Source organism: Sciurus carolinensis, unplaced genomic scaffold (genome assembly GCF_902686445.1).
Source record: "Sciurus carolinensis unplaced genomic scaffold, mSciCar1.2, whole genome shotgun sequence".
NCBI classification, from domain to species: Eukaryota; Metazoa; Chordata; class Mammalia; order Rodentia; family Sciuridae; genus Sciurus; species Sciurus carolinensis.
In genome coordinates, this window is record NW_025920463.1 from 9,315 (window position 1) to 28,496 (window position 19,182).

Genomic DNA, 19,182 nt, shown 5'->3' on the forward strand with positions numbered 1-19,182 from the left:
ACCCAATTTCATGTTAATTCCACCACCCTTAAAAGAAAATTCAATATTTCTAAAGATGTTGCTAGACAAATTGTTAAAACATGTCAACATTGTGCTCCTCTATTGCCAGTACAGTCTGTTGGAGTAAATCCAAAGGGACTATTACCTAATCATATTTGGCAAATGGATGTTACTCATTTTTCAGAATTTGGAAACCTTAAGTATATTCATGTTTCAGTAGACACCACTTCAGGGGTGATCATGGCCTCTGCTCACACTGGGGAAAAAGTTAAAGATGTTGTACAACATTGCTTACAAGCATTTGCAGCCTGGGGCGTCCCAAAAATCATTAAAACTGATAATGGGCCGGCTTACACATCCAAAAGTTTTCTTCAATTTACACAAAATTTTGGTATACAACTCATCACAGGAATTCCTTATAATCCTCAAGGACAAGGTATAGTGGAACGCACTCATTTAACGTTAAAAAATTGTTTAATAAAACAAAAAGGGGGAATAGGTGCTAACTTTAGAGCACCTAAAGATAAACTAAATCTAGTACTTTTTATTTTAAATTTTTAAAATGTGGATAAGAATGGACATACGGCTGCAGAAAGGCATGCTAATCCCACAAGTACTCAAGTGTGGGTAAAATGGAAAGATATTCTCACAGGAACATGGAAAGGCCCATATCCAGTTCTTCGGTGGGTCCGAGGGTCTGTTTGTGTTTTCCCGCAGGATCAACAAACTCCGGTCTGGATTCCTGAGAGACTGACCAGAACAATACAACATGAGAGTGACAACAATAAGGATACAACTGGACAGCCAGACTCGGAACTTATGGGCTATAGTTAGAGTTTGGCCATATCCTCTGCCTTTAACTAATACCTCCTCTTTATTCCCTCCCATATTTAGCACTAATGCTTCTACGGGATTGCCTATACCAGCTTCTCCTGTTCAACAAGGGTTCTTCTTCACTCCCAATTTTAATGATAATTTTACAAATAATGATGTTCATTTAGGCATGAGACGTGTCAATCCTTCTACAGCTGGCTACTCTTCACTTAGACCTCAGGATATACTAATTTACAACCTTTCTTTGCTCTCTTAGGAGGACCAGAAATATTACGTTTCCACCTACGCCAGTTTGTGTTTTTTCCCCTTTTTATGTTTTTGCTAACAAACAAAAAAGATGTTTCTCTCAATCTCTCTCAATGTTGGAATGCTTCTAGGTTCTCATGATCAGTCTTAATGCATATTCCTACCTTCCTACCAGTCCCAGTCTTTGTTACAGATACAGAACTGCCAGTGCTATTATCAAGAAACAGAAGAGATCTTGGCATCACAGCAGTTGTGATCACTGCCATTGCAGCCTCTGCAGCAGCAGCATTGACACAACCATACAGACAGCAACAACAATCACTTGGCCGAAAATACAGCTACAGCCTTACAGACTAAAGAGACCCTAAACCAACATCTACTCAGCAGACAGTGGATCAACACTTAAAAGCAGGGATTCTTTTAGTAAACCAGCGAGTGGACTTACTTCAAGAACAAATGGACATTTTACAGGAACTGTTAAACGTGGGATGTATTTATCATCTGGCGGGACTGTGCATTACACCTGTAGCTTACCATAACTTCAGCTATGCAGCAAACTTGTCTAGAATCTTGTCTGTTCAGCTACGTACCAACTGGTCTTACGAATTTGATAATCTTACTGCTATTCTTAGATCTCAAATTGTTAGCCTTAATGCTACTAGAGTTGATGTAGCTCCAATGTCTGAAGTGCTAAGTTGGCTATCCTCTTCTTTCAGTTTTGTAAAACAATGGGCAGGTATGGGAGCCTTTTGTATGCTCATGGTTATTACTGTTATCTTCCTCACATGCTTTATCATGCACATGCGCCGAGATCAAGCTAGAGATCGTATCATCTTCCATCAGGTCATGGCTGCCCTAGAGGCCGGCAGTTCCCCACAAGTATGGCTCACGATGCTGGACCGCTAGCCAGATGGGTAAGGAAGGAGGTGACCCCGTACCGACCTAAGACAGGAGCTGTAGCATGCTCTGCAGTTATCCAATGACGGGTAAGGACGGTGGTTGACCACTCCGCCTAAGACAGGCACGGTCCCGAGCTTTCCTTTTCTTTTTAAAAGAGAAAAGGGGGAACTGTCGGGGTTTCGGCTGGACCCCTGGCCCTAGGTGTGGCAAGGCTAAGATGGCACCTGGCAGGATGCCAGTGTGGTTGAGTGTAGCTAGCTTGTGCGCAAACAACTGATGTCGCTTGAGGAAGTTTCAGTGATTGGTTGAGGCCCCCTCATGGACACTGCATGCCTGTATATGCTGCCTGTATCTGTCCACGCTCTCCCCTCGTGCTCTGTATGATGATTGGTCGCTTGGGGGCATATAGTGAGGTGTAGCTTCCCCCAAAAGAGGAAGAAGAAGCAAGAAAGAAACCACGGCAGATGCGCGCAATAAAGAGCTGAAAAGAACCAGGTGTCGTGTCTCTCTGCGGGCAGGGAGTGCGATAACAGTTCAACTCTCCGAATCCCAAATTTTACAGTTTTCCAGAGACTTCCTAAATTCATGACTCAGCTTCCTGATAATGAGGATAAAGAATTACACACTCAGAATAAACAGCCCACCCATCTGCTGGATTAAACCCACACTGGGCCCTTCAGGCAGGGCCATCCTTCAGAATAAGCTGAGGCTTTGAGGCATGAGCTGTCTTCCAAGAATACTTAAGGGGACTAGGCGTGATGACAATTGGCAGTTTCTCAAATGTGCTCCTGATCTCTGTTTGCCTTTGATCAGGAGAAATGGCAGCATTCTGTCAATGTTCAAAAGTTGCTCTATCTCAAACTTCGTTATAATCAATTTGGCTGTGAACTTTCCAAAGAGAGTGCATGCAGGGTAAGACTCTGACAAAACACAGAAAGCAAACTTCAAGCTGGTGGCAGCCAATCTGGGAAGAAATCATAAGTGATCCACCAGCCCAAAGGCATTCACCAGACAACAGTTAATCACCTTAACAAGCTTGCCTCCAAATAGAAATTGAAGGAGAGTCATGGAAATAGCATCTGGAGATGGAATATGGCCTTACACTAATCCAGGCTCCATAATTCAATTCCAGAACAATGGCAGAAAAGGAAGATGGTATTCAAAAATACCAGGTGCCTCCTGGAGAGGTTTTGCCAGAGAGGTTTTTGTAAGGCACTAGGCCAACAGCCTGGGGATAAAAACATCGGTAAAGCTCTCCAAGGAGACCAGAATGAGCTGGTGCTTCTTTTCTAGCCCTTGAACAAGTACTGGCTCCTAAGTAGATTTAATTTCCACCAGGATCCTTTAGCTGCTCATGGACATTGTTGATGAAGGGATTGTCACAGGCACAAAGCAGTCCTGGCAGCACAAATGACTCCCCACCTGCCTGTATCAATATACCTCCCAACTACAGTGCATCTCAAGACTGGACCAGAGAGATGACTTCAAACACAATGCCCATGTGACCCAGCCAATTCTTCAACATGTGCAGAGTGGCAGCATGAGGTACTGATGTACAGAGGTGGGCTCCTGAGTCAGATGTACCTGATGGTCATTCAGCACTCTAACTTAGTATCATGTGATTTTAGGGAAGTTACTAAACTCATCCAAGCTATGGGATATTTTTATTTTTTTATTGTAAACAAATGGGATACATGTTGTTTCTCTGTTTGTTCATGGAGTAAAGGCATACCATTTGTGTAATCATAAATTTATATAGGGTAATACTATTTGATTCATTCTGTTATTTTTATCCTTCCCCCACCCCTTCCACCCCTCTTTTCCCTCTATACAGTCCTTCCATACTCCACTCTTGCCACTCTCCTTAACCCTAAACCTAAACCTAAACCTAACCCTAATGCAAACCCCTCCCACCCCCCATATATGTCATCATCCACTTATCAGTGAGATTATTCATCCTTTGGTTTTTTGAGATTGGCTTATCTCACTTAGCATGATATTCTCCAATTTCATCCATTTGCCTGCAAATGCCATAATTTCATCATTCTTTATGGCTGATAATATTCCATTGTATATATATATGCCCCAGTTTCTTTATCCATTCATCAATTGAAGGATATCTAGGTTGGCTCCACAATCTGGCTATGGTGAATTGAGCAGCAATGAACATTAATGTGGCTGTATCTCTGTAGTATACTGATTTTAAGTCCTTTGGGTATAGGCCAAGGTGTGGGATAGCTGGGTCAAATGGTGGTTCCATTTCAAGGTTTCTGAGGAATCTCCATTCTGCTTTCCAGAGTTACTGCACTAATTTGCAACCCCACCAGCAATGTATGAGTGTACCCTTTTCCCCACATCCTAGACAACACCTATTGTTCCTTGTGTTCTTGATAATCACCATTCTAACTGGGGCAAGATGGAATCTTATGGTAGTTCGATTTGCATTTCTCTTATTACTACAGATGGTGAACATTTTTTCATATATCTGTTGATTGCTTGTACATCTTCTTCTGTGAAGTGTCCATTTCCTTAGCCCATTTGTTGATTGGATTATTTGTATTCTTGGTGTAGAGTTTTTTGAGTTCTTTACATACTCTGGAAATTAGCGCTCTATCTGAAGTATGAATGGCAAAGATTTCCTCCCACTCTGTAGGCTCTCTCTTCACATTACTAATATTTTTCTTTGCTGAGAGTAAGCTTTTTAGTTTGAATCTATCCCAGGTGTTGATTCTTGCTTTTATTTCTTGTGCTATGGGAGTCCTGTTAAGGAAGTCTGATCCTAAGTTGACATGTTGAAGATTTGGACCTACTTGTTCTTCTATAAGATGCAGGGTCTCTGGTCTAATTTTGAGGTCCTTGATCCATTTTGAGTTGATTTTCATGCAGGGTGAGAGATAGGGGTTTAATTTCATTCTGTTGCATATGGTTTTCCAGTTTTCCCAGCACCAATAAGAGGCTATCTTTTCTCCATTGCATATTTTTGTCCCCTTTGTGTAGTATGAGAAAATTGTATTTGTTTGGGTTTGTGTCCATGTTCTCTATTCTGTACCATTGATCTACCTTTCTATTTTGGTACCAATACAATGCCATTTTTGTTACTATTGCTTTGTAGTAGAGTTGAAGATCTGGTATTGCTATACCCCCTGCTTCACACTTCCTGCTAAGGATTGCTTTAGCTCTTCTGGGTTTCTTTTTCTTCCTGATGAATTTCATAATTGCTTATTCTATTTCTGTAAGGTTAATCATTGGGATTTTCATTGGAATTGAATTGAATCTCTATAGCACTTTTAGTTGTATGGCCATTTTGACAATATTAATTCTGCCTATCCAAGAACATGGGAGATCTTTCCATCTTCTAAGGTTTTCTTTAATTTCTTTATTTAGTGTTCTGTAGTTCTCATGGTAGAGGATTTTCACCTCTTTTGTGATATTGATTCCCAAGTATTTTATTTTATTTTATTTTATTTTATTTTACTTTTGAGGCTATTGTGAATGGGGTAGTTTTCCTAACTTCTCTTTCTGAAAATTCATCACTTATGTATAAAAATGCATTGGATTTATGAGCATTGATCTTGTAACCTGCTACTTTACTGAATTCACTTATGAGTTCTAAAAGTTTTCTGCTGGAATTTCTAGATTCCTCTAAATATATAATCATGTCATCAGCAAACAGGGATAGTTTGAGTTCTTCTTTTCATATTCATATCCCTTTAATTTCTTTCTTTGTCTAATTGCTCTGGCTAGAGTTTCAAGAATGATGTTGAATAGAAGTGGTGAAAGAGGGCATCCCTGCCTTGTTCCAGTTTTTAGGGGGAATGCTTTCAGTTTTTCACCATTTAGAATGATATTGGCCATGGGCTTAGCGTAGATGGCCTTTACAATGTTAAGGAATGTTCCCACTATCTATGGGATATTATTCATCTGTGAATAGAGATTGTAATATAGCCAACATCAGAGTAAGTAAAGAATAAATGCTTCTGTGATGAGGCAATCAGCTCACAGCATGGGACATGGTAAAAAACTTCAAATGATGTTAATCACTATTAAAGTAATGATGATTAAATGGATAAAATATGGATGTGACCATCAAGATGAAACACAAAAGGCTATTCATGCATACAAACTCCTAAAATGGAGGGCCAGCAGCACTTGGGGTTTTTTGTTTCATAGTTTTTATTTTGTTGGCCCAAGTTGGGGGTAGTCTTGTCTCTTTCATCTGATCTTGGAAAACACGTAGGAGAACAAGTCCACATAACTAGCACAGAGAGAAACTGGAGCTCTCAGGGAGCCACATGCTCTGTTCTCTCATCTAACCCCAGATATGCTAGCTTCAGGCACAGTTGAGACATCAACAACTGCTCCAGAATCCCTTCACTATGGCTTCCCATTTTTTTAGAGTTTTCAAAGAAGCAGCCTCCCAAGTCGAGAAAAGGAGTGTGAGAGCAGGCCCCAGCTGCCCATAGCTGCTGCATGGCAGAGTTGCAAACAGCAGATGCAGCCTCTGGAAAGCTCTTGTGAAATCAAATAATAGTCCCTCCCACCCAGGGTCAAGGACCAGTCCTTCCCAGCTGCCTCATTTACAGACCACCTTGGGAGAGCTGTCAGGTTCATCCAGTGGACAGTCCTGCTGGTTTCCCATAACCCTTCCTCAAGGCAATCAAATGCAGGCTTATTAAGCCCCACTTTTGGTCTGTGTAGAGATGAAGATCTCCATTAAGTATGAGAAGTTTGATGAGCTTTGGAATCCAAGGTTTTCCCACTCCTTAGCAACATAACCTTGGGTAAATCCAAAAGCTCTGCACATCAGTTTCCACACCCATAAAAGGAAAATGTAAATGGTGTCCATAATCATAGTTTTATTTTGAGTCTTGAATGAGATAATGTTCAAGACACACTCACATGATAGCACAAATGCACTGTGGAGAAACTTAGCTGGACTCAGCGCTGCACTTAAAAAGTGTTAAACCAGATCTCTTCACTCCGATAGATACCTAGGGTTTAACAACTCATTCACATGGGGGAATATCTTCATCATCTCCATCTGAACTACACAGTATTTACAAAAATATTACAACATATTTGAATTTAAAGATAAAGGACCCACCTCAACTTTTCCCCTTCACCTATAACTCTAATTCAGAATTTACACCCACAATTATATACACTGCCCTTTATGTTATTATTGTAATATTTCTTGCCATGATGCTTGATTCCATCTTTTGGAATTCCATTCTATGTCTGCTTAACCTAGTTCTGATCTTCCTGTCTTCCAGATACCTCTTACCTAAGTCATTTCTACAAGTTCTGTTATTGGTCCTTTATGTGTTAACCAATACTAAACCATCCAACTTGCACTAGTCTGTGCTTGCAGTATTCCATGCTTGCACTAGTCTAAGCCTAGAGACACAATAATTACCAAGAAAGGTATCCAGCATCTCTGATCCTCAGAAAGTCTAAATCAATCAAGGAAAGTAGATGTTTTAGTGAGAAAATCAGTACATGATTAGGGTGATACTAGCTTAAATCAGGTAAAAATAACCTGGTCTAGAGTAAATGGAAGAGATTGATAGAGGACAGTTTCCAAGAAGAAATGACATTTAAGTAAGACTAAAAGAATGACTGGGAACTATCAAGGGAAGAAGAGAAGAAAGAGCATTTTGAGAAAGACAATCAGATGGTCCATCATCACCACTGCTTCAGGGCCAGTTCAGGTTTCAGCAGCCCAGCAGTCTTAGTCATCACTGCCATTAGAGTTAACATTTTGTTGAAATAGCTGCCCCTCTCAAGAACCAAAATCTCTCAGTCACCTCCAATTCATTCAGTGAAAGATGGAAAAAATGTGGATTGTCCTGAAAAACTCAAACTCTCTATCTGCAAACTCTGGTGGGTAGTTGTTGATCATTGCCAGAATAAGCCCACAGAAATGAAGAATCCCTTTCTTTTTTTTCTTTCAAGGGACAAACCCAAGAATGCCATCAAGACTAGGCAGAGAATGACCCAGTGAACAAGATCATGCCATATCTTTTCTTGCCAAAAATTTTGACTTTCCCAGTTTCCACTCTGGATGAAAATGTAATATTTCAGTTAGCAGTTTCAATATCAGAGCTGACTGGCATCTGCAGTCAGAGAATTCTAATAAAATTGCAGAAGCATTTAGTACAATGACTGGCAGATGGGGTAAGTGTTTGTAGCAACTCTATTTTTCTGATTATGGTAACAAAACATGGAATGCGCTTTTCTAATGCATCAACACTGTTTCATTTACAATTTAAATCTGAAGACTAAAAACAGAGTGTAGGACTTTAGGGGGGCAATGCTGTTTACCATCTCAATGGTCTAATAATAGATAGATCCCTTTCCCCATTCCAATCAGACAAATTAGCATTCCAACTTCCGTACTTAATAAAGTTACACGAGCAATTTCAAAAATTGAGTGCAATATTGCATCAATAAATTATTTATGTGCACTTGATTTGGAAATTAAGCAACAATGAAGTATTCTTTAACTATAATAGAAAGCCTTTTAAGGAAAAAGTAGGAGTACTGTGACATTATGAAACTAAAAGCCATTACTGATAGAAAGGAATGAGACTTGTAAGTACCAATTGCAGGGAAAATAGCCACTCAACTGTTTAATGAGGAAATGCTTTGGCACCTTCTGACCAAAACCCAGTCATCTGTCAACACCTTCTAAGTTGTCACACTAAAGGAAAAGCTAATGATAATCATAAAGCTAGATGTGGATGGTGTTTGCTTACAGCCTCATCCTGGGACACTGGCCAAGTTTCTTGGGCCTAAGTTTCAATCATGAAACACCAAAACATGCAGCATTTGTTTTCAAGTGCTGCCACTTAGTCTAGAAGCCAACTGGCTGTATAAGTATCAGAATTTCTGTTCTTGCTCTTATTGTTCCTTTTAATACTAATTCTTGGATTTCTGTGCTCCAAACACCAAAGACCCTCATTCAGTGGCACTGAGGTAGGGCCTCATATTGACTTCCAAAAAGTTCCCCAGGGACTGGATTTGGGAGCCACTGGTCTACCTGTCTTTCAAGTCTAAACTGTGATCTTCCAAAGATACAAGGAGAAGCCCAAGGCACAGACTTGCAATTGATGAATCCTGGTAAATGTCCAAGTACATTTTTAACTAACTGACTTTATAACTGTCTGCAGACATTATGAAATGAGGCATCCTGTCACTTGAGGCACTGATGTACGCTTCTTTACTTGAGTTTGGTAATTCCTCATGTCTTCAGACCCAGCTGCACAGCTACACAAAACCTGTGTGAGCCATGTGCAGGCTTGGCTTAGCAGAGAGGAGAATCCAAATTAAAAGTCAAGAGCTATTGGAACAAGAGAGTAAGGACAGAGAGCAGTTTATGTGGAGCAAAGACTACTTTTCTTGGAGCCATGACAATAACTGAAAGCTCCCACAGTCCCTGAAGATAAATGAAATGTACCTAGAGGAAAATGGTGCTTTGTCCTAAACCAAAAACCCAGATTTCCCCTACCAATGTTGAGGCAACTTGTAGCAGGATGTCCCTAAATTGTCTTCCCCAGCTATGTGCTTTCCAGCCTTTAAGGAAGTTTAATATACAAATGCTCTCAAGGGTAAGAAATATCCTCCATAATTTATCATCTAAAATCCTCATGAATCATCCAAATGCCTGATTTTTGACAGACTAGAAAGGGGTCCTAAAAGAAAGAGCTTCAGAATGAGCAGAGAGAGGAAAAGAGGCAGGCTTTCTGTGAGGTGGCAGGAGGGAAGCAACAGGGAAACCTGCAAAATAGGCACCGAGTTCCACTTCAAATATTTCCTGAGAACAACCTTGCCAATCCATAAGATAAGGAAAATATCCCTTTGTGCCTTCCCACTTCTCAGAAGATTGGTGAGGTTTTGCTTGATGTTGACTTGGCACATTCCAGTGCTATGAAGAAATTAGCTGCATAGGTCCACTATGTTCACCTTTCACCTGGGGCAGTTAGAATGTCAAGCGTTGATGATGATTGGCAGGAGAGCACTTAAAGAATGCCACTTTCATCATTTTGTTACCTGATCCACTGCCAGTGAACTGTCTCCAGCCTGTTTCCAGTCTCATTAGTTGCCATGGATGCAGCCCCTTATCTAAATGATATTTTAGTCAACATCTGTCCTGCCACCACCTCAGAGAGGAGTGTGAGTTCTCCAAGGAGGATTTGGAAAACAATCTAGCCTGTTCCATTATCAATATTATTTCTTCTAGTGTAGTTTTCAGCTCAAGTGACATCTACCTCTCTTGTTAGGGATTCATATAATGAGACCAATGAGTAAAGTAAATTTGGTCTTAGAAAAATTTCCAACTTGGTATCCCCAAAGTAGGTTAATAAATGCAGAGTGCAAGAACATGACTAACTCTTCAAAATGAGACTCTGTCACACAGAGTAACTGCTCATGACAGGCACCATGCTACACCCAATTTGTGGCCATTTTTAATCTTTGTAACTTATGAGAGGTTAGATTATCCCTGCCACAGAGATGAGGAGATGGGGGTCAGAATGGTAAGATCCATGGACACCATTACCTACACGGTAGGTGCTGATTTGGCCCAGGCCTTTTCTCTGAGCTATACATCCATCAACTCATTTAATCCTCACAGTAATGTAGCAAGTAGGTGTAATTGACCCCATATTACCCCTGAGCATACTGAGGCACAGAAAGGTTAGGCAGCTTTTCAGTTACATGCAACTAGTCTGCACCGTAACCAAGAATTGAACATGCTCTATTTGTCCCTGAGTCTGTATGTTTAACCCTACCTCTGTTTTACTCTTGAATGTCATTTGGTCATAATGATAGCAATTAGAAAAGGCATTCAAGGTAAACCCAAATGTATTCCACCCACTTCACCTAAACATGTTTGCTTTCAATAGAGACCAGATTGTAAATTCTTTGATGGCATAGACCTAGATCCAAGCACGTTTTCAAGTTAAGCACTGAAATCATGGATGCTTACTAACCAGTTGACAATTGATTTGAGGCTTCATATTACAGTCCTTTCAAAACTACATTTAAGAACATAAATGCACAATTTAACTTCAGTTCTACACACTTCCTACAGGCAGAGGTCCTTAGTGCTGAAAGATGGACCAGAGTTAGCCAGCAGGAAACTACAACAGGGTAGGGGAATGGAACAGTAAGAAAGAAGGAGGAAGAAATAGTAAAGGAGTAGGAAAGACTTATGTTTCAGGAATCCTGTTTAGGCATCCTACATAGGTTATTGAACTTAACCCTCACAGCAATCATTAAGGTACATAATAATAACCCAAGGCTTTATTGCTCATATGCAGAACAAATCAAAACTGAACTCATGCCTATCCAAACTCAAAAAGCAAGTTCTTTCCTTTCATTACCCTAAAAGTGCCTCCTCTAAGTTCAGTTCCTCAATTTCACTTCCATTGAGCTATAAAAATAGAAAATAAATTGACCAACCTCTATGTGTCCCTTTGCTCATCTATAAAATAAGGATAACAATATTTTTCTCATTTTTTTGCAGATTAAATGAGAAAATATCTGCAAAGCACATCAGCACGTGATGTCCACCCAGTTGTCAGTGCTGTTCATGGTGATAGAGTGATGATGAAAAGGATGATGTGCCAGGAGCTGCACTAAGTGCAGGTGTTAAAATTGCACCTTAGGCCAGTGTAGCCTACAATACTTCTTGAGCATCTCCAGGATCAGCAGGAGGCATTATGGAACTGAGCGGCACATCTCAAACTGGAACAAAAATAGCCTGGGCATCTTGTTAAAATGAATATTCTGATCTGATATGTCTGGCAAGGGACCTGAGATTCTGCATTTCTAGCAAACTTCCTGTCCCAGAGACCACAGTGTGAGTAGCCAAGACCTAAAGAATGGCTTTCCTATTTCTTAGTCTCTAAATTTCACCCCTCTCAAGTGCCTGAGACAATGAAAACAAGCAAGGGGGACATAAATCATCTTCAACAACCAAATGTCAAATAAACTAAAGTCTGAAGCACTGAGACTATAAAAGCTATTGAAAGCAGCTTTGCAGGGCTCCTGTGACTGGAAATCCTTTCTGCATATTCTCCTGGCAGCCAGCTAATCATCAAGAAGAGTGAATGCCTCCATTTTTCTGTCCATACTCCTGCATCAAAGAAGTAAGGATGAATATGTGTGGCTCCAGGTCCAATTGGAAGGCTTAGCCCTGCAATCTATTGAAATTCCCAAATGTATTCCCAGAAAAGGGCTCATCCACTTACTTTTGTTGGAAGATTCAGAGTCTTTATCCACTCACTGGGTTCCTTTGAACTGACCCTCTTAGCTGAATTTTTCCCCCACCAGCAGTGTTCTAAGGTAATTCACACTATCATGAAGACAGATGATAGAGAGTTCATTTGTTTTTAGGTGACAACAGGAAATGACACAGATTCAGATAAGCAACTGGAATCAGACAATGCAACAGCTTCCAAGACCCTCCTCATTCTGAAATAACATTGCTTAAGATAAAATAAGATAAAAGTAGTTTATTGAGGGGGTACTATTCTTTCCAAGAAAAACTGGTCTTGTATTGAGTTGGGACATAGAAGTTGAGAAATATTTCAAGCATGACTCTGAAAGAAATGATTCTGCCAAATATTTGAGCTCTAAAATTACAGTAAGTTACCCAGTCACTTATTTCCAGAGTCCTCTTCTCAAGCATAGCATCAAGACCATCCACACCCAAAGGACAGAGGGAAAACAGGGTGAAGAAGTCAGGAGCAAGGGGCTTGCTCCCTAAGCTCTTGGACACAGCAGTCAGGGAACATATCTGGTGTTTGTACTGCATGGGTTTAATAACTTGTCATGGGTACTCTGAAAGAAATAAACACTGGATTTTGCCTGCTTTTCACTCACTTATTCCTTCTTGCAGAGGGTACCCTAAATGGTCTCATTCAAAGCATACAAAGAATGCACATTGGTTAAGAATATGGGCTCAGTGATCCAATTTTTGGGGCCCTCACAGTTTCAGTGTGATCTTGGATACATGTTAGCTCTTCTTAGTCTTGTTTTACTTATTCATGAACTGGAGTTAATAAAGGCACAAATTTCTAAGGTTACTGTGACAATAAAATAAGATAACATATTTATAAAGTGGTTAGCACAATGCCTGGCACATATAAAAAAATTATTGCTCTGCCTGATCCAGCTCCCCAGTTGTGAGTAAAAAAGGAAATCAAATTTGCAAGTTTCTGTCTCCTGTAACCATCTTGCTGCCTCCATTTAGATATTAAGTCCCAGAATAATTAATAGTAGAATTCAACATGCAGAAATCTATGATTCTTCACTCTTTGGGTCTCATCATCTCTATTCATGAAACAAGGTGATTGTATTAAATTGATTACCTTTTCAGTACAACAGGGGCCAGATTGGTATTATTGAGCGATTTTTCAGAGATGCAAGCAAATCACCCAAAGACCCCCTCAATGAAGTCATGATGGAGACTGAGTCTGAGGTAGAGCTGCATGAATGGCAACTCTATCATACTACTTTGCCTGGCAATGTGCAATTTCCTCAACCCTTCCCCTTCAGGAAGGTAATACCATGCACCAGACACTGACCCAGGTGCTTAATGGTCAGGATGCTTAGGTGAGAGAGCTGTGTCACCAGAACCAAGATGACCAGTAACAGGATCAAGTCAGGTATCTTCATAATTCATGAGTGTGAAGACTGGTGGTGTCAGAAACCATGAGTTTTGTTTGGCTCCTTATGCCATAAAAAATGTTGGTGATGCCCTTCAGAATAGCTGCCATGGACCCCACTCGTAAATAAAGAAGAGCAGCCACAGTAACTCCTATGATGACAACTTCCTGTACTGCCACAAGTACTCAGATGTCTACTCTGTACCAAGGACATACCAAATACACTGAATTCTTTCTATGGCAATTCCCTGAAATGGGTGTTTTCCTCAGTGGTCTGAAACCTCAGTCCTCTTCCTGCTATGGCTTCTTGTAACAGCAGCTGTTTCACTCACAGCTTTTTTAGCCTGAGATGTTATACTTACCCAGAGGAACCCTTTCTGACCATGGCTATTTAGAAACCAAACTAGAACTTGTTCCAGAGAATTCAATTTCATGGACTAATTGAAAAACAGATCAACTTAACACATTAAATTCTACAAGGTTTCTCACTTAATTTGTCCATTACGATCATCACCTGGTGATGGTTTTAAACACAGGTGCCAGGCTACACTGCAGACCCAATAAATCAGGCTGAGGGGAGGTGGACTGGGTATAAGTATTTTGAAAAGCTCACCCTTTGGTTCTGACATGAAGCCAAGGTTGAACATTGCAGCTTTAGAGTAATGGTTCTCAAAGTGTGGTCACAAAGCAGCAGCAGCAGCATCTCTTGGAAATGTGTTATAAATACTATTCTCAGATCCCAGTCAACAACTACAGAATCAGAAGCTCTGTTGAGTGTGTCCAGAAATCTTAATTTGAATAAATCCCTGTATGGTTCTGATGGACACTACAATTTGACCACCATGGTTCAAGATCCCTGTTTCTTAAAATGTGTTCCATCACTCTGCAGCATTGGGATCATTTCAAAACTTGCTACAGATCCTGCCCAAATCTGGAGTTAATGGATCAGAAATCAGCCAGACCTAGTGCAAATGCCTGTAATTCCAGTGATATAGGAGGCTGATGCAGGAGGATGGCAAGTTTGAGGACAGCCTCAGCAACTTAGCAAGATGCTTTCTCAAAATTTAAAAAGGGTGGAGGAGTGGTTAGGAATATAGTTTAGTGATAAAGCATCCCTGTGTTTAATCCCTAGTATGAACATAAATATTTTTTAAAAAGAATCAAAATTAACATTTTAAGAAGGTGTCCAGATGACTTGTATGCACAAAAGTATCTGAGAAATACAGGGGGGAACTTCCTAAATTTTGGTGGAAGAAGTCAAAGTGGGAAACAATGATTCTCAACCAAGTTGAGTTGTGTTCTCTCTTAATAGAATTTATCAGAACCACCTGAATAGCTCATTCAATCTATTTGTACAGACATCCAGGGACTTCAGGAGGCAAAAATCAATGCCACCAATGAGAATATGTGTGTTCCTCAGTGTGGTCAGATATAAAGATAGGATTGTAAAACAGAAATAGAAACTTGTAGGAAAGCAGAGTGACATGGCAATCTGGAGATATAAAAAAGCAGAGGAAATAGGGATAAAAAGAACTACACAGACAGTAGAGAGAGGCAGACACCATCAGGGAGAGAGCAAATAAAAAGAAACTGACCCCTAGAACTTCCCCTGAGTCTTCTCCATTCGCAGTTTGGGTACCAGGTCAGCTGTATCCTCACAACAAACAGATTTTTTGAGATGGTTTGAAAGAGTCTCTACCCTGTAACTGAAACCTCCCTTTACCGGTGATAAGTTTTGCTTCCTCACGTGTTAAAGTATAACATTAGAGAAGCACGCCAAGGCAAGCATATTAAGCAGGCTTTATTTAAAGGAAATATACAGGTTTCTCCCTGGAGGGGGAAGGGGACGATGGCTGATGTTCTAGAGTTCCAAGAAGTGAGTGTGTCCTCATCTTTTATAGGTTAAGGTCTCTTTTGTTCTCCAGTTCTCTCCCCCCTGCCTATTTGACTAGGCCCAGTTGTGCAGGTGAGATGCAAAAATTGATAAGTTGATGGGTAGGGGGAGAGCCAAAGGGATTTAGTCAGGTAAGGACCCAGGGACATTAATTAGCTGCTCCTTGCCTGTTATCCCTGACAAGTATAGGTAAATTTGATAATCAATGGGTTCCCAAAATCCTTGACATTCCCTTCTCCCAGGGTCATTCTCCAACTTCCAGAGGCAAATGGCTTTCATTTTATCGATTTGACTGGATCCCCTATTTCGATACTAACTGCCTGTCCCCAATTCTGGCTTTATAACTACAAGCAATTGTTTTGTGCTGTAACCATCTATAGGTGCTCACTGTGGCTGGTGAAAAAAGAAGGAATCCAGCTTCACAAGGTGGTCACAAGTCATAATCACATGTTTTCCCTCCAGAAATCCACTCCACATACCCAAATCAAATAAATTCCAGGGAGAGAGAGAGATCAACAGCAAATGATGGCTACATGGTAGGAAATGCTCAAGTGTCCCCCCTAAACAGAAATTTGGGGAAAGTTTGCCACAAGTAGGTTCCCAGGTGCCCACAAACCTTCTCTCCCTTGGCAACACATCTGCTCTGTTTGCACCTCAAGCTTTGCCAAAATATGATGGGGAGAATTTAGGGCCTGAGGGGAAAGGACACATTAAGAAAAGAAGGTAATTTAAATAAGGTAAGTGATATAAGATGTTATCCAATAAAAATAGTTTGCCTAAATTATAGAAAATAATGTACATAACAAGAAAGTGCCATTCCTTCCCTGTTTTAGTGAAAATGAAGATCCCTATGGATGATTTAATACATTATTTATACTGTTTAGTGGAGAATATCTATATTCATCAATTTTCAATCACTATAAGAAATTATCTGAGGTGATGAATTTATAAAGCTAAAAGGTTCATTTAACTCATGGTTCTGGAGGGTCCAGTTTAAGATTGGGTGGTGGTCTCACAGCTTTGGGTCTCTGGTGAGTGTGCCAGATGGCAATGATGCATGTCCAAGAACACTGCTGACACATCATGTGTCAGGAGGTAGAGAAAAACTGAGAAACTTTGGTCCCATGATCCCTGTTTTTTTTTAAATTTTTTACAGGCTGCATTTTGATTCATTGTACACAAATGGGGTACATGATTTCATTTCTATGGTTGTATACAATGTAGATTACAACACTCGTGTAATCACACATGTACATAGTGTCATAATGTCTGTCTCATTCCACCATTTTTTATACCCCCTCCCTCTCATTTTCCTCGAAAGTTCCTCCATTCTTCTCTCACCCTCTGCCCCCCACCCACATAATATATCATCATGGCACACCTACAGTGATGTAAGGACCTACCACTAGGCCTCACCTGCTAAGAGTTCACATTACCTCCCATCAGCACCACACTGGGGACCAAGTATTTAAAATATGGACTTCTGGGGGAATTCAACATCTGAAATGTTGCTACACCCCTCAGCAAATGTGCAAGCTACAAATTAATATTAAGAGATTCACTTATAAACAACATATCAACATAATGCAAAGCCTTGGACATTGGACCTATATAATCCATGTATTCAGACAACTAAATATATTACCAAATGAAGAAATCTACTGTATTCACTGGTGTTTCAACACAGAGTGTACTAAACTGATAGGAGAATGCCTGCACTCCCAAGAATGGCTAGTTGTCAGCCTGTATGTTGCCTCAAACTACTCAACATGTGTTTCAGACCCATAAGACGTGGCTGCACAACTCCCCAGGGGCAAACTAAAATCATTTCTTTTTCTCTCTCATCCTAAGAAATCATAATGGAATATCAGCATGGGAGATGAATAACCTTGGGTAAGCTCCAAATTACTTTTTAAATAAATCATTGGAACTTTAGTAAAAATAGCAGTTTTTTTCATTCATTCATTTAACAAATATGTGTGGAGCACATGAAAGGTAGCAGACACCATGCTGAGGACTAAAGTGAGGCCAGTGAATAGGTTTTCTGTTTTCTTTTATCTGGGATCCAGACAATTATGCAAGCAAATAGAAAAAGGCAGATTATGTATTATCATATATATTTATATATAATGTGACCTCATTTTAGTAAAAATGTATAAACCAAAATATTCATACATTTGCACATGTAAAAGATACACAAACCAAAAAAAAAAATGTTCCCCCTCTAAATCAGTGGTGAGAAAACTCTTTTTGGTGAGGGGCTGGATAGTAAATATCATCAGCATTGTGAGTCATACACTTCTAATTGCAGCTACTTGATTCTGTGATCATAGTATGAAAGCAAGTATGGAACATTTAGATATAAACAAGAGAGGATGGTTGTGTCTCAAAAAAATTTTATTTACAAAATCAGATGGTAGGCCAGATTTGAACCTTAGATCATAATTTGCCAACTTCTGCTCTAAATTATTAAAAGTAGGTTCCTTTAAAAGAGTAAGACTTGAGACAGATCATTGATTTAAGAGAAGTTTTTTTTTTTTTTATCTCATAAACTTCTGTCTTGTTTGAATATTTTGTTCACTACCAATTCCTCAGTGACCTGCACAATGCCTGGCTCATTATAGACATGAAAAAAGACTCATTCAATAAATCAGTAAGTGAAGTTTGACCACTCATCATACTTAAAAAGCATCACATTTATTCTCTAAATTTTCATTTGTTCTTATTAGAAGAAATTAGACAGGCTGACAACAGAATGCATTTATACATTTTGACAGATCATACATTTATGGAGTGTAATCTCTCATTTTTCTACTTATACATATTGTAGGATCACATGGGTTATGCAGTATTATTCTTAAACATAAAATTTAAACTTAAAATACAAGCATTAATTATAATAAATGTAATAATAGGTGAAATACAGGACATGCTGGGGGTGCATAAAAGGGACCCCAGACCCCAGACCAAAAGTGTCAATGGTAGGTTCCCCAGGAACCAGAACCCGAGTTCACTAAGACCTGCCCTACTGATATCAAAGAGAAGTTAGGCCTTGCACTGCACAAGCAACACAGAATTAGCCACCACTTATCTAGTACTCCCGCTAACAATCAGTTCAAGTGGAAGGCTCATAAATGTCTGGGTTTAAGTTCTGTGCCAGCAAGGTACATGTTGAGTTCTTCAAATTACCCTCCCTGAACCCAAGCTGGTCCATACCAGGACAAATGGCAGGGTAAGATTCTGACTCCTCCACTGGGTGTAATGGCATCCAGACTCATTCATGAATGGAAAAATTGAAAGACACTCATTCTTCCTGCTGAAGCAGACTTTTGAGTATAGTGAGAAATTATAGATTTGAGCTCTTCCCTAAAATCCCATCTGTGGATAGTTACTGGTCTGTAGCAAACAAACCATCCATCACTTGTTCAAGAGAGCAACCATCAAACAAAGAGAAGAGAAAACCCTGACTCTTTCTGGAAGCCACACCACACACAACTACCCAAATCTGTCACTTATAAGGTCCCCTAAGGAGGGTCTTTAAATCACACCTTTGCAATTTTTACCTTCCTTCAAAAGAAATTACAAATAAAGCCAAGATCTGTCATTAAAGTTATCTTTTAAACAATCCCATCA